Here is a 17,138-nt window from a genome sequence, read left to right as displayed (position 1 = left end):
ATTTGCATAAGAAAGACAGTAGTCACCAGCCTCAGGCATGTGGAAGCATTTGAAAAGCTGCTTACTTCTCCCCATCCCCCAGCAGCAAACTCTGGGGATTTTTGGACTCCCCTGTTTCTGTAACAACAGCAGGAGCTAGAGTCCTGAAGAAGAAGGCAAGTGTGGGTCCTGGTCAACCCTGGCCAACAATGGGGTGTGAGAGACTCAATTTCTTTGCATCACCTTACCAATGCCAGGCTCTGCTCCCCAACAAGCTTCAAGGGAGCACCTATTTTTGTGCAAGTCAGACTCCTATTCCCTGGGAGATTCAGAAAGAGATAAAGTAACAGAAGTTTACCATCTTGTGAGGAACGCTTACAATAAAAACCGGGACACAGGACATGAGCAGCAAAGAGAGGTGTTTATTCACGAGTCTGCAGAGTCGGGCGCACCCTCAGCCAGGAGAATGTGTGCCCCAAGTATACAAAGAAATCTGGTTTTATACTAATGCGATTAGCTCCCCCTCCCTTATGCAATTAGCTCCCCAACCCCCCCCCCCTGCTTCTCCATTACTGATTACTCCAGAGTTACAATCTAACTTGATTATCTAAATGCCCCTATTGTGATCTGTAAATATGCTAATGCTGTCAACTCCCTTCTCAGAGATCCTCTAATTACATTTGCCCTTGAGACCCTTTAATTACATTTGCCCTTTGTTACTACTGATTTTCTACTGGTTTGGGAGTCACTATTTCCTTGTTTCCTACAATCTGGCAGAGGACAGGTATATAAGGTAAGGAATGAATGTCCCAAATAAAGTACAAGAGAAGAAAGACTTTCCCTCTTCCTCCCTGGGTTCAGTAGCTGGGTCTATGAAATAACAGACTACAGACAAATTGACAGGAGAAAAGGTATACAAATTCATTAATTTTTAACATTATGTGGTGAAAGGAATAAAAAAAAAGTGAATATCCAAAAAAGTAATGGGATTTGAGAGTTTATATGTCATCTTATTAGAGGAAGGGCAGGGGAGATGAATGGGCCCTTAGAAGAATAGATGGGAGATATGACAGTTTGTCTTGCTGTCCTGTGGACTTCTTGTCTTCTTTCCTGTGATAAGAGTCAATCTTCCCAGGCTGATGAAAATCCTGGGGAGAAGGAAGGGGATTTATGACAATTGGGTTCCTTTTGGAGGACCTGTCTTTAGGCAGGTAGGGGTAGTTCAGAAAAAGCCTCTCTCTGCATTTGCTGTTTATCAAGTGCCTTCGACTCAAAAGAATCACTACACCAACGCAGCATATTTTGTAATGGCATGTCTTGAAGTCCTTCAACAGCATGAGTAGAGAGTGCAGAATTTTGTTCATAGAAGAACTAATCCTCAAGCTGTGTGAGATGTTGTTCTGTTAAGGCTGTTGCATTGTTTTTATACAACGTTGGTATTCTTTTAAATAACAGCAGAAATGAACATCATAAAATTTTATTAGGGTCAGATGTGTACTAACCACTCTAAATGTATTAATCTGTTTTGTTGATATAGCAACTCTAAAAGGAATATACTGTTATTATTATCTTCATTTTATGGATGGGGTTAAATGCTGTTTAGAGATGTTTAATGCTATTTCTGAGATGGTCCACTTGGTAAGAGGGGTACCCAGAATTTTAATCCAGTTTGCTCTAATTTTAAAGCATGAGTTGTTAATACTAGACACCCAGATGTATCAACAGGCACATTGAAGGGAGCTTTGAACATGTGGGTGCTGATTTTCATTCCAGTACTATCCAGCCTACAGCTTCTTGAATCAGTATTTTGCTGGCCAACGTTTTGATTTTCTCCTGACTTGTTTGTTTTTTTCAATTCTGAGCTCAGATCAAGTGTAGAAACCGTCATAATTACAAAGGCCAGTAATAAAACCTTTTCATTATTGCTCAGAACTGATCACACTTTCAAATATATTGCACATGTCCCCCACCTCCCAAATCTGATTCCTCCATCAGAAAGTTCTCAGTTACCCACTGTCACCTTTATACACACACACATGCACACCCTTATTGTTATAAATTACTTTATACTTTTGCTTTTGAAAACTATAGCGATCACGCATCAGGTAGATTGGAAGGTCTTCTGGTGCTCATTTGGCTCTTTTCATCATTGATCCACTTCAGTAAGAGCAGATCTCAGAGAACCTCCTCAAAAAATGTGCCTTCCATTTCTAAAATTCTCTCAATCTAGGATGTGCAAGTTCCTAAAGTGAAACCATCTCATGTTTACTGTTTTATGTGGCTAAATCCCAAAGAACATTCTGGAGGCACGTAGCTGCAATTGCATTCACACACTTATGGGAAGGCTGCTAAAAATGGCCAAGTTTGGTGACAGGGATTGAAGGTGGGGTACAGAGGTAGGAGCCACAATCATATTTAACAAACTTACTCTAATACTTACACAGTGTGTTAGAGTTGGCTGCTTTGTCAAGCAGCCCCCACATTTTAATGACTTAGCCCAAAGGTAAACTTATTTCTCACTAAGTGGTAGTTCAATCTAAGTGTCCTAATTCTTTGGCTCTTGCACAAAAGGCTTCTCAGGAACCCAGACTCCTCTTGTCTGTGGCTTTGTCTGTTTTATGAGTCCTCAAAGCCCTTTTCTTCCTGTTGTAGAGGATCATATGAAAGGCTTTTAGGGTTCAAGAAGTGACATCTCTTACTTTTGCCCTATTCCATTGGTCAGAATTGATCACATGATCCCGTCTAACTTTCCAGGAAAGACTGTGATATGTAGACTCACTGTGTGCCCCAAAGGAAGCTGCCTTTGATGAATACATAGTATTCTCTATAGAGGTCCATAACTAGCCAAGTCAACCTTAAGAAAGAAAAGTAAAGACAGAACTTACCCAACCAGTCATGGAGGCTCCCCACTGCTGTCCTCTCTGGGTTGTCAATGGTCCATTTTTCCACCATAAGTGTTCAAAGTGCCAACATGAGTGTCTGTGGGCAAGAATAAAGCAGACCCCCTTTCCTTCTTTGGTTCTCAAAGAGAGGATAATAAGACTTTCTTAAAGTGTGTAATGGTGTTACTGGTATAAAGTTCATGTGCCTGATGCTTTAAAAGTCCAAAACTCAAAATTTCAGAGTTTGGAGTAAGAAAACGTTTATTGATCAAGAAGGCACTAACCAAGAAGATGGGAGACCTAGAGATTCCTCAACTCTGTCTTCCCAAGGTAGAGTTCAAGCTTCTTTTCAAGGTAAGGGAAAATGGGAAGAGGAAGAGGTGATTGACCACCACAGACATTTGGGAGTCAACAAGGGTCCATGGAAGATCATGCCAGATGATGTGAGTCCAGTCACAAGGTTCTTGCAATTCTTTGACGAACAATTATTATTTTTATACCTCCCTCCCTATCTCCTTAGGAGCGGCACTTTCTGGTAAGGGGCTGTGTTTGTTACACTCAAGCAGCAAGCAGAATTCTTCTAATTGATTAACATGTATACATGCAAGACAAAGCAGAAGCCATTAGCCTGATGGCCATAGAAACAAAGCAGACTTAAACAACGAGGAGTCAGAGAAGCTTAGCATTTCACTTACAATAGGACTCTCTTCAGTGTCTTTTCCTGAGATCAAAGGTACTAATAATAATAGTAACTAGCATTAATTGAGCACATATTGTATACCAGACACTTACACACATTACCTTAGAGTGGGAGTAAATCTCAAGGTCTCGATGAGATATGAGGAATTGAATAATTCAATTTAATTTATTTTTTAAATAAATGGCTTTAATTTCTATTTTAAATGTTTATTCTTTTTGGTAGCAGAAACTCAATTTCAATTTATTTTGGCTTCCGCTCTATCCTAAGTTTTGTCTAAGTTCCCAGGTGATATGAAGTCACTGGGACTCGATGTTCTATAGCTCATCTATCCACGGTGGCATCTGCCATTACATCCTATGAATGACAACACTGAAACAATTTGAATTTGATATCCTTTAGTCAAGGAAAAACAATTAATGGGCTGAGTACAGTGCCTCAAAAGTATACTCTTCCTGAGGGATGTCTGTGCAAGAACGAGTTTTATATGGAGTGTCAGAATCATCCAGCAACTCAGAAACAGGATAGGATTGGCTAGGAAGTCAGGGATTTCCTTATAAGGCTAGTAAGTCTTATTTTCTAGGGTAAGATAAGCTGAAGTTGAGATGGAGGCCTGTGATTGGTGTATGTTAGGTTTCCTTGACAGGTATTTCCTGTATATATGGGCTGACTTAGGTTTAGATTTATGCCTCCATGGGCGCCCTCCATTTTGTGGGTTCTAATATACTAATTAACTTTGCCAATTCAATGGCTAGACTTTACATTCCATCAGTCCCCTGTTTGTGTTTCTCCTCTTCGCCACACCTCAAAGCCATTGTTCTCCCTGCAACCTCAAAACCACCTCCCACTTCACAGTGAACAAGCCACTGTTTCCAGCACCTGGAAAGAGCCAAATACATATCCCATCTCCCTTCGCCTTCGCCTTCTGCCTGACAAATTCCTCTGTCCTAGAGCCAGGAGACATACCATTACCCCACCTCCAAGGGGACAGCCCCTTTCCCTGGGACCCTATTACCAATGTTTTGCCTCTTCTCCACCTCTGTTCTCCCTTCCAGAGTTTTGATAATCCTCATATGCCTAGTTCTTTGGTTTTCCATTTCTAATATTTATGGCTCAAACTTGATGCTTCATGTATTCAAGGGTTAAATTTTTACAGGTCGAAAGGCCTCATTTAACCACTCCTAAGTAGCTTTCTGGCTTTTCTGCCTTATCACTCCTCCCCTGAGGCAATAAATGCTACTTACTTCAAGATGATAAGGAAAGACTGCAGAGTAAATTGGGAGCAAGGCAAGGGCCCCTAGAAAATAAATATAGGGTGAAAAATGTATAAATGTCTCAAAATGTTTTCTTGTCACAATCTCATTTAATTCTCAAAGACCACTCTATGATACAGGTGCCATTACTATCTCTATTTGACAAAATAAGACACTGGGCTATGTTCTGAAGAGTTATTTTGTCAGGACACTGGTGTATGGTGGGAGAAAAGAGTGAAGGTCATTTTGAATTGGTACCAAATTTGGAGAAGGGCTATTTAAAATACATTCATTGTTATTAATTTTGTCGACATAAGAACATTCAAACCTGTAGAGATTTTTTATAAGAATTTATGTGAATCAAACTGATCACATATGCCAGGGAGCAAGATTTCAAATTTCCAGAGAATGACAGTTTTGCAGCTTCTTTTATGCATTTGAAATTAAAGAGGGGATGTGAGGATGATTGAAACAAGATTATGTGCTCTCCTGGGGGTTAATTCTCCCTTTGAAGGTTATTGCTTCTGGTATTTCAAAGGTGTGTTAACCTGTTATAGGCCTGGGGTGTGACTATCCACCATGACCTGCCCTGTTAAGAATTTGTGATCAGATCACCTTGTAAGGTTACTTTCCATGGACTGCTCCTAACTTTTTTGTCCACACTTTTAAGTGCCAACACAAACTGATTTGAAATCTTGTCTCATGAAGACAATACTTAGATTTTCTTTAACAAATACCTAAGGTACTCTTGAAATTTGCATAAAACCTATTATTCAGAATGGATAAAACAATAGGTTTGAGAACTGTCCTCTTATTTAAGTTGAACTCACTCTTGCAATGTTTTCTAATGATTAATTTATTAGAAAAATCGTTTTACTTAACAGCAGCGTGAATGTAAAGTTTGCTTAATCATTCAATAAATATTGATTGAAGTCATTTTGAGGTCCATGTCTAAAGAATAAGTAGGTTTTTAAACTCTCCAATTTGACACATTCAGAATCTTTAACCTGTCTCCTTCTCTTGACTTTAACCTTTTTCTTAAATTTAATGGTAAAGTTTCTTTGGTTGGTGAATACAGGAAGCAGGAGGCTCTGCACTATAGGTGGAGCCTGGAAGCATCTCAGAGGAGTGAAGGGAGGTGAGGCCAGGAGAGGTGCTTAGTATGACAGGAGGGTGAAGGCAGAGCCTGACACAGCGCAGGCCCAAGGAAATGTTTGGGGCATGAATGAAAGCTGCAATGCTACTAAAGGACTGAAACACCCTCTCCACCCCTCTTGGGAGGATCCCTCAATTTTCCATAGAATGTTCCCTTACTGACCAGCCTTGACCGAACCTCGGTGCTCTGGGGTGACTGGACTTTTCTTATACACCCCAGTGAAGTCTATTTATATCTTAGTTTTATAACCCCAGACAGCACAGCATAGAAGCTTAGAGAGGCATTGGACACAACAGAAAAGCTGAACCAAAGGTAAGTAGTATGCAGATGGGTCTTTGGAGAGGGTGGGTTACCACAGAGACAGTGACCAAGGATGGGTGTCAGGGGAATGTGGCTCGGGCTCTTATTTCTAAAATGAACCATTGTAAAGTTATTTTTGAGGCTCACAGACACTAACTCAGTGTTCCAAATAGCACTTCTTAGAGAATCCCCAGAGAACCCCTAACAAAGTGTCCAGGTTCAACTAGGGCCCATCAACTTACAGTAAAAGAATCTACCACTTCAGAAGGAGGTACACCTGGCATCTCAGAAGCTTTGCAGACACTGAGCTCAATGTTTCCTAAGATACTATCATATTTTATTAGAAAAAACAGCAGTTTTCTATAGATTGAGGGAAGAGTGGGCTCCTTTCTGGTAGAGCTTGATGCATTCTACACTGGCCTCTTTATCAAGAGGCATCCAACTTCCTTTTCAAACACCAGAATCAATAGTGGCCAATAGTTGAACAGGTTCATAATTAAGCCTGAAGGTGGCTGTAAAGGAAGGAGTCAGGCCAACCTGGATTCAAGTTCTGGCTTCACCATTTTCTAAATGTGGTAGATTAAAGGTAGCTAGAAATTCTTTCCCCCTCCCCCTCCCATGAAAGATGGAATCTATTCCCTGCCCCACTTCAATCTAGGCTGGGCCTGTGATTTATTTTGACCCAGAGGCTGCAGTAGAAGTGATGCTAAGACAGAAGACTTCCCACTGCCACCTGGGTCTCCCAGGATGCTTGTTCTTGGGACACTCCCACTGAAAGATCCCATGCAGGCATTCTGGGTGACACCCCCAGCCGGCATTTGCTCAACAAAGTTACATTTGAACATTCAGCTCAGTAGAGCCTTCAGATAACTGTAGTCACAGCCAATATCTAACTGCAACACATAAGAAACCCCAAGTGAGAACCACCCAACCAAGCTACAGAGGATCCTAAGTAATAATAATAAAGTGTTCTTTTAAGCCATAACATTTTGGGGTATGTGTAAAGTATGACCTCGGGTGAGATACTTAACCACTCAGAGGTTTGGTTTCCTTCTCTAAAATGGGCAAAAAAGCAGAATCTACTTCATAGAATTATTGTGATAGGAATATAATTACAGTGGAAGTGCCTAGCACAGTGCCTGGCACACAGTAGGCTGTCAATCAATGCCAGGTTCCTTCCTGCCTCTGCTTCAGGAGGTTATATATCCCAGGTGTGAGCGAATCTTGGCTGCTGCTCTCAACTGCCTGGGCAATCACCCAACTTCCCTCAAAGGGAATGCCTAGGATCGCATTTGAAAATGGGGTTGGAGAGACGTGATATTTTTCTTTCTGGGGCAACCTGTGACCCCCTTAGGAAAAATATCACCAACTTTTATCAGAAAAGTTGTTTTCTCTTGCTCTTCAATGAAAAAGATCAAGTAATTGTCTTCACCTCTTTAAAAAATGGTTTTTAATAACAAGAAATATGCCTGCTTACACTGAAAAGTACCGTCATGAACTAAAACAACTCCCCTTCCATTTCCCAGCCAGCAGGTTTTCTTCAACACCCCTAGCCCTGGGGGCCACAGATTGCACAGCAGGCAGACTTTGTTGAACAGCTGAACAACTGTGGCTTAATCTGTTCTGAAAAAAAGAAAAAAGTACTGAAGCAATTGATAAACAAGAGGCTGAGGTCAGTGCGAAGGAAGAGTAAATGAGGCCAGATTGGGGAACGTTGAAATTTAAGCCGCTTTTATCCCCTGTCCTGGATTGGGTGTGTGAGAAATAGTCAGGACTAATCTGTTGGGAAAGGGGCTGAGAACCTCTTCCATTGTGTGAATTTGGAGTTATGTTTTCATTGTTTTTTCAAAATTATTTTAAAAATATATTTCACATTAATTAATTTACTGTTCCAAATTTGTTTTAAAAACTTTGTATTAGAGTATATAACACAGAAAAGTACACAAATCATAAATACAGATGAATGAGTGTTCACCAATTGAACACCTCATGTAACTAACACCCAGGTGAAGAACAGCCTCCTAAAAGCCCCCCATGTCCCCCCACAAGGAGAATCACTATCCTGACTTATAACTCCATTGTTATTTTTAGTAGCTCATACACCTTCATATATTCTTTTAGAGACAGCTTATACATCTGCAAGAATGTGGACACATTATTTTGTACAAATGTACTATAACGTAGTTTGCACATTCTGTAGCACGTTATCCAGACTGTTCTGCCTCTGGCTTTTTTTCACCTTTATCTTGGTGATCACCTCATACCAATACAGAGAAAGCAGCCAGGTTTCTTTTGTGGTCATGTAGTAAGTATTCTATTGACTAAATGTACCAAATGTATTTAATCTCATTAAAAGGCAAAGCGGTTGTGTCCAACCTTTTTGGAGCTGGGTTTTTAAAAAAGTATTCTTGAGGTGTCTTTTTCTGTCCTTTAGATTAAAGGTGGCAATGAGGCCCTGTTCTCTGGAAGACTTTAAAATGCTGCTACTAGTTCTTACTCTATCCTGCAATGTGTTGGGTGTGGTAGCACCTGTGGTGGTCGCCTCTTTTATTGCCTTGTCCTGTTAGAACTCAGTTGTTCCATGTTTGACTATGTATCCAGGAAGTGGAAATAATGTCTCTGACACCCCCACTTCCTTTGCTGGCAAATTGGTGTCCGGTGAATGAGTCCAACCACTTTCACCCACCCCCCTTCCTTTAGGCAGCTGCTTGCTGATCCAGCATTGTTCTGGCTGAAATCTAGAGATTTCAGAAGCTGGATCTTATGAGCTCTTCCAGATAGCTAGTTGGGGGAATGATTGCTCATTTTGACTAAACCAAGCCTTCCCTTTCTCTCTGCCTCTTCCTCCTTCTGTGGGTTCTCTTCCTCCTTATTTCCAATCCCAGCCCCAATCTCTGCTCTCTCCCTGCTCTGAACTCAGATCTCAGAACCATTCAGACTTAGTGTGAGTTCAAGTTAGTGCCAACTTTTTTCCTCTAGTGGTATTTGCTCTTTAAATTTCTTACTGTAATTATAGAACAAAAGGCTTGTCTCCTTAAGACTTCTCAATTTCCTAACAGCAGGAGCAGTTGTATGTTTGGGGTTTGGGGCAATCTCCTCACCTCCCTCCTTTACTACGAGAATCTTGCCTGTCCTTTTCCAGCTCTTAGAGGACAGACCACAAAGGTTAGGCCTGAATGGCTCATGACCTTGGGCTGAGGTTGGAGTGTCACAGTATCTGTTACCTATAGCAGAGGGGCAAGTACCAACAGCTTGTGCAAAGGAGTGCTAAGGCTGAGTTACAGAAACTTGTCCTCCAAAGGCAGGGTCATAGTCAAGTGTCAGGGACCCGGGGTTAAGGGGGACAGAAAAATCCACAGGGGTGTAAAACCAAAAGTTTAAGGAGCATAATATCTCCTCTTGGAACTGTTAATCACACACCTTCTCTGGGACTCAGAGAAGATAACATTAACCCCTGCTAGAGCTGTAATAAAGATGAAATGAGCTGATATATAACCATGGTAAGGGCTCTATAAATGTTAGCTCTAATTACTATGTGAGGTGGGCCAGACACAGTGGCCCCGCTTCCAGATTAGCTCTGTCAGTGCTGTACTTGTCTGACTTGGTCTGCTCGCCTTTCTGGGTTCCAGGGGACAGCGCAGGCTCTTTCTGCCTAAGCCATTTGTTGAGTCTCCACAGACCCCCTTTGCACCCCTTCCTCATCCCTGCTGTCGTGGTCACGAAGCCTTTGCTCTTCTGCTCTTCCTCTGCAGGTTCATCACTGCCTCACCCTCCTTGCACAGGAGTAAAAAGCCCACTGCATCCAATGGGGAAAACAGCTTCCTTTCCTAATGTGTGGTGTGGCCCGGCAGTGACGGTTGTGGAACAGACGGTCCCACACTCACGTGTGATGGATAGAAATCAGGAGGGGTGCCTTGGGTGCGACTGGTCCCAGCTCCAGGCCAGACCACACAATCCAGTATTACAGCACCAGGAAGATGAAGCCTCGCAACTTCTTGCTATAAAAACCATTGGGGGTTGGGGTGGCAGAAAAAACTGCTGGTTTCTCAGGAGAGTCCATTTAAAGGCCCAACATGGACTTAGAACATGCGTAAACCCACCCACTCTGAGAATCACTACCAGGGCAACAGCCAGAAGGGCACCAGTTGCCTACGAGAAGTGGGTGAAGTGACTGAAATGGAGCAAGTGCCAGGCAAGCCTCCAGAAGCCAGGCAGCAGCATTGTCCCCACTCCTACTCCCGCCACACACAGAGCCTAAAGCTCCGCCCCATACATCTTAACAGGTACATTAAGACAAGGATTCAAAGCAGTTCTATCTAATACACAGAAACAAACACATGGAGGCTGCCAAGTTGAGGAGGCAAAGAAATATGGCCCAAATAAAAGAATGGAACAAAACCCCAGAAAAAGAACTAAATGAAACAGAGATAGCCAACCTTTTAGATGCAGAGTTCAAAACACTGGTGATCAGGATGCTCAGAGAACCCATAGAGTATGGCAAAAACATGAGGGAAGAAATGAAAGCTACATTAAGTAAGAAAGAAAGATCCATAAGGAACCAACAGTGAAGGGAAGGAAGCCGTGGTTCAAGTCAATAATTTGGAACATAAGGAAGAAATAGTCAACCAGTACAGAATGAAGAAATAAGAAGTAAAAGAAAAATGAGGAGAGTTTAAGAAGACCCAGAATATCTCCAAAAGTGCCAACATTTGAATCATAGGGATGTCAGAAGGAAAAGAGGAATAGCCAGAAACTGAAAACTTATTTGAAAAAAATAATGAAAGAAAACCCCCCTAATTTGGTGGAAGAAGTAGATATACAAGTCTAGGAAGCACAGAGAATCCCAAACAAATTGGACCCAAAGAGGACCACACCAAGACAAAACATAAATAAAATGCCAAAGGTTAAAGATAAAGAGAGAATCTTAAAAGCAGCAAGAGAAAAGAAGAGAGCTACCTACAAAGGAATCACCACAAAACTGTCAGCTATTTCTCAAAAGAAACTTTGCAGGCAAGAAGGGACTGGCAAGAAGTACTCAAAGTGATGAAAAGCAAGGACCTACAACCAAGATTACTTTATCCATCAAAACTGTCATTTAGAATGGAAGGGCAGATAATATGCTTCTTAGACAAGGTAAAGCTAAAGGAGTTCATCATCACCAAGCCATTATTACATGAAATGTTAAAGGGACTCATTTAAGAAAAAGAAGAACAAGCTATGAATATTAAAATGACAACAAACTCAAAACTATCAACAACTGAATCTAAAAAACAAAAACAAACTAAGCAAACAACTAGAACAGGAACAAAATCATAGGTATGGGGGTCATTTGCAAGGTTACCAGTAGGGAGGGGGAAGGGGGAGAATGGGAGAAAAGGTGCAGGGATTAAGAAACATAATTGGTAGGTACAAAATAGACAGGGACGTTAAGAATAGTAAAGGAAATGGAGAAGCCAAAGAACTTACACACATGACCCATGGACAGTAACAAAGTGGGGGATTGCTGGAGGGAAGGGGGGGTACTGGGTGGAGGGGGGAAACAGGGGAAAAATTGGGACAACTGTAATAGCATATCAATAAAATATACTTAAAAATACCCACAATATTTGCCTAGCAAAGGTGGATTCCAATTTAAAAAAAAAAAAAAGAAAGCTTCCTTTCCTAGTGCCGTGTGTCTCTTTTGTCTTTGTACTGTCCAATCTCCTTCTAAACTTCCAATTCTAGTGTCTCTCTGCTCCGCCCTTCTTGTGTACCCAGGACAAAGTCAGGAAGTAGAAGAGAAGAAGGCACAGTCCTGACACTTTGGGACTCTCCTGAGATCAGTGACAGCTAATCCAGAAAGATAAGGGCCCAGAACTGAACATTTTAACACTGGGAGGTCCTACTACAGACTACACTATTCTAGGTTTTTGCATTTTATTCTTTCATTTAATTCTCACAGCAGCCGGCTGACATAACTATTAGGACCAGTCTATAGATTTTCAAACCAAGATTCAGAGCAGGTACATATCAAGGTCTCATTGCTTTTAAGGAGCAGAAATGGGACTTGAACTCAGTTCTGTATGACCTTAGAGCCCATACATATTAAAGAAAACTTAAGTCAGTAGAATTTTGAATAGTAATAATGTTTTACATTCTGTTTTGTATTTGGATCATCTAGCCCAAGATGCGGTGTTTTCTTCTTTTGAATTTGGTGCACACAATGTCTTAACTGAGAATTGCAAGTTTGGTCTTGTTCACACATAGATTTGATTTTCAAATAGCCAGATTGTAGGCAATCAAAAGTAGTTTTGCTGAGACTCACATGGCACCTAACTTCTGAATTACATTCTTCTGTAAATAAATCTTGTAAAGAGCAGGTATTAGAGCAGTAAGGGGCTCATCAGGACAGAAGCACATCACAAAATGCACCGACAAGAAAACCAGTGAATAGAACATGGCACCTCATTGTGGGACCTTCTAAAATGCCTTGAGATTTTTTTTCGACGCAAGCAATGCTCACTTGCAAGGTTGACCCAGAAAAATAGCATTCAACAACATTCTTCCATAGCTCCAAAACTGTCAGAGATTTATGAACTATCTAAGTGAAGGTTCAATCTTACCTTCTGCCTGAAGTCTTCCCATCCTGTTCTCCTCAAGATTTATACTACTGCCCCTTGGAGTTTTTGCCTAAAGCTCTCATTTGAGCATAGTCTGTCTAATGACATTTGTAGTTTTTAAATATTAAACAGAGGGACTGCACTGAGTGGAGTATTGTACCTCCAAAATTCATGTTCACCCAAAACCTCAGAATGTGATCTTATTTGGAAATACGGTCTTTGAAGATATAATTAATTAAGATGTGGTTGGACCCTAAATCCAATGACCTGTGTCCCACTCTGGATAAGGGTAGGTCCCAAAATCTAATGACTGGTATCCTCCTAATAGAAAGGAGAAGGAGAATCAGACACACAGGCACCAGCAAAGAATAAGACCATGTGCCAATGGACACAGAGTTTGGAGTGATGTGTCTACAAACCAAGGAACAGCAAGGATTGCCAGGAACCATCAGAAGCTAGAAAGAAGCAAGGAAGAATTCTCCCCTAGAGCCTTCAGCGGAAGCACAGTCCTGCTGAAACCTTGATTTCAGACTTCTAACCTCCAAAACTGTGAGAGAATACACTTCTATTGTTTTAAGTCACCCAGTTTGTGGTCATTTCTTATGGTAGTCCTCAGGAACTAGTACAGGGACTCTCCTTTGCCTCTTTAAATAAAAAGTTTCCTTCATTATGAAAATTTCCATTGGCTTTACCTTGTTTTTAAACAAGGTTCTGGGCCTTGATTTTCTCACCCAATGATTGTGTCTCAGTCAGCTATTGCCGCATTAGAACCACTCCACAACTCATTGGCATAAAACAATGAGGTTGTATTACCAGGCTCACAGGTCTATGCGGTGTCTGGGTGGCTCTGCTCCATGTCTCTTGCTCTGCTGTAACCTACTGGACATTTTCTAATGGCAACAGCAGAAGTCCAAGTTGGGAAGTCCCACTGTGTAAGCACATTTAAAGCCTCTGTGTGTGTCACACCTGCTAACATCCCATTGGGTCAATCAAAGCGCAAGGCCAAGCCCAGCATTGATGGAATGGGAAGTACACTCTGCTCATTGTGAGAGGGGAAAAGAAGTGAATATTTCTTCAATAATAATCCCAACTGCCACAGAAGGATAATATTTACTGCTGTAGACTGAATGTTTCTGCACCCCCTTCATGCCCCACCCCCATTCATATATTGAAACCTAATCCCCCAAATGATGGCATTTTGAGTTAGGGCCTTTAGGGGAGGTGATTAAGTCCTGAGGGTGGAGTCCTTATCAATGGGATTAGTGCCCTTGTAAAAGAGACCCTGGAGAGCTCCCTCACCCTTTCCTCCATGTAAACACACAGAAAAAGATGGTCATAAACACACAGCAAAAAGATGGTCATCAACGAACTGGGAAGCTAGTTCTCACCAGTCATGGAATCTACTGATGCTTTAACGTTGGACTTCCTAGCCTCTAAAACTGTGAGAAATAAATTTCTGTTTGCTTATAAGCTACCCAGTCTGTGGTGTTTTTGTCATAGCAGCCAAAATGGGCTAAGACACCCATTAAGCAAGGGTTATTGAGAAACTAGTATGATAATAATCAACATATATGGAATGCCTATTATGTGGCAGGTACCTTTCTAAGTGTTTTACAGGAGTTCTGGTAGTCTATCACATTATAGAAAACAATGCTGCCCTGGCTGGTGTGGCTCAGTGGATTGAGCACCAGCCTGTGGACCAAAGGGTTGTTGGTTCAATTCCCAGTGAGGGCACATGCCTGGGCTGTGGGTCAGGTCCTAGATGGGAACATGCGAGAGGCAACCACACATTGATGTTTCTCTCCCTTTCTTTCTCCCTCCCTCCCCCTCTCTCTAAAAATAAACAAATACAAACATAAAAATATATATATATCTGTCTCTTTAAAAAAAAAAAAAGATGGGACAGAAACCTGTCTCTTCATGGGAATGTCACAGTAACATAACTTTAAGATTTTCCTACTAAGTGAGTTGGGAAGTCCCATGGTTTTTATTGCACACTCACTGTGTGCTGAAATTTATAAAAAACAATGCTAACACTTGGGGGCTTAAAACAACAGCCATTTTATTTGCTCACGTTTTTGTTGGTCAGGAATCCAGGCAGGCTTAGGTTGATGGCTCTGTTCCACATGTGTCGGCTGGGGTCACTTATTTTACTTCATTCAGCTGGTGGCTGGGCTGGGCTGGGCTGGAAGGACCAGAGGCTTCACTCACATGTCTGGCAACTTGTCACTCCTCCATGCAGAAGCTTGCGCTTCTTCACACCAGGGTGACTTAACATAGTTGGACTGCTTACATGATAGCTGCCTTCCAAGAGGAGTAAAATTGGAAGATGCAGATCTCTTCAGGCCCAGTCTTCGATATTACACAGCATAATTTGGCCCTGTTCTACTGGCTTATTAATTTCATCTTGCAGCTGCAAAAAATCCACAAACAAATGAACAAACAAACAAATAAAAAACAAACAAACAAAAAAACCCAGAAATTTAATGGCTTAAAACAATGCAAATTTATTATCTTACAGTTTTTGAGGTCAGAAATCTTAAATAGAAGTCACTGGACTAAAACCACAGTGTCAGCAGGGCTGTGGTGTTTGCTGTGGGCTCTAGAGGAGAATCCATTTTCTTGCCTTTTCTGTTTTCTGGAGGCTGCCCACATTACTTGGCCAGTGGCCCCTTCCATCTTCGAAGCCAACAATGGCTGGTCAAAGTTTTCTCACCCTGTGTCCCTCTGACTCTGACTCTCCTGCTTCTCTCTTCATTTCTAAGGACCCCTGTCATTTCAGGAGGTCACCTGAGTAATCCAGAACAGTCTCCCCACCTCAAGGTCAGCTGATTAGCAACCTTAATTCTCTTTGTTATGAACATAATATATACACAGGTTCTGGACACTAGGACAAGGACATATTGGGGAGAAGGGGGTGTCATCATTCTGCCAATCACATGATTAAAATCAGTGACAGAAACAGACCAGGCTCAGGGGGAAGGTGAATAGACTCCTCTATTTAACAGGAGGAATAGTAACTCATTGGTGGCTTTCTTTAACCCACCACAGCATACATTAACTCATGGAGTCCTCACAGCAGCCCCCAGAGGCCGGTACCAGTACCCACATTTGAAAGCAGGAAACTGAGAGCAGAGGTGTTACTAACTGGGTTAAGGTTAGCCAGCTGGTAAGCAGGAGAGCTGGGTTTCCAATCCAGCCCCTTTGGTAGCTGAGCTAGATCCCTGCTGTGCCTGGCATGCCTGGTGCTCAGCAGATGTTTATTTTGTCCTTCTTTGATTCCATTTTTTCAGCCCCTTAAGGGCAGGAAGCTGGCACCCTTGGTACTTCATTATACACATGAATCTCTCTCACACATATACTCAGTTGTACATAAGGGCTTGTGGTCAACTCCCCTTAACAGGATGATGGAATGGAACCTATTTAAGGCAATATGAATTCCATTTTGATTTTCTGACCACGTCCTGACTGATTAAGTTTTCTTGTGATTCCTCTCTACCTGGGTCCTGATCTGTCCATGGAATTACCACCTAATGTCTACACTTCTTCAGCTTTTTTGGGCTCAAACCCACTTTTGGCTACTAGTCCTTATTCTCAGACACTGTCTTAGTAATGTGTGGGTCCCTTCCCCTCTCTAGGTGACCTTCTCACTTCAGAATTCCCACCCCCATCTCAGGTCCAGAGTGGTCTCCCAGAGCAAACCTCTGCTCTGTCTCTGCTGGTACTTCACGCAGCGCAGGCCCCGGAAGAAGAACCAGAAAACTGTAAAGCTCTGCCCACAGAGTGGAGGTGGCAGAGTTCAAAATCAGCATCTTGTCTGAATACATTAGAACTTAGGTGGGTTTTGAAGTCAATGTGTGGAGCACTACTCCAAGCACTGGAGTATATTGTGGTGGGTGTGACACATTAGCCTAAATAACCACTCGGTTTGAGCCTGATTGATTAAATCATTAGTCATTGGTTATTGATTTAACCTCCAGTGCCTCTGCCCTCCCCAGGGGTCAAGTGGGTAGGAGTGAAAATTCCAACTCTCTAATTCCCTGGTTGGTTCTCCTGGCAACCAGCCCCCATCCTAAGGTTATTTTGGGGTTTTCCAAAATTCACCTCATTAAAATAAACTCTGTTGTGTTTGAAAGGGGCTTGTTATAGAATTAACAAAAGACCCATCTCACCTTTATGGCTCTGATCACTTAGGAAATTTCGAGCGTTTTTGGAACTCTGCACCAGAAATGGGATGAAGACAAAACATATTTATTCCTTAATATAAATCAC

The 17,138-nt window shown here is 41.8% G+C and overlaps 2 non-coding genes across 2 annotated transcripts; both read right to left on the bottom strand.

Moving 5' to 3' along the window:
- Window positions 1-1,837: 1,837 nt before the first annotated feature.
- On the bottom strand, window positions 1,838-1,907 carry LOC150006075 (small nucleolar RNA U2-30). Its single transcript, XR_016512198.1, has one exon. It is a non-coding gene; the product is annotated as a small nucleolar RNA U2-30 (small nucleolar RNA).
- Window positions 1,908-2,056: 149 nt separating this feature from the next.
- Window positions 2,057-2,134, bottom strand: LOC150006074 (small nucleolar RNA U2-19). The gene has a single exon (XR_016512189.1). It is a non-coding gene; the product is annotated as a small nucleolar RNA U2-19 (small nucleolar RNA).
- Between the last annotated feature and the right edge of the window lie 15,004 nt (window positions 2,135-17,138).

This window comes from Furipterus horrens, unplaced genomic scaffold (genome assembly GCF_987537825.1).
Source record: "Furipterus horrens unplaced genomic scaffold, mFurHor1.1.pri manual_scaffold_6, whole genome shotgun sequence".
NCBI lineage: Eukaryota > Metazoa > Chordata > Mammalia > Chiroptera > Furipteridae > Furipterus > Furipterus horrens.
This window is presented reverse-complemented; position numbering and strand designations above follow the sequence as displayed.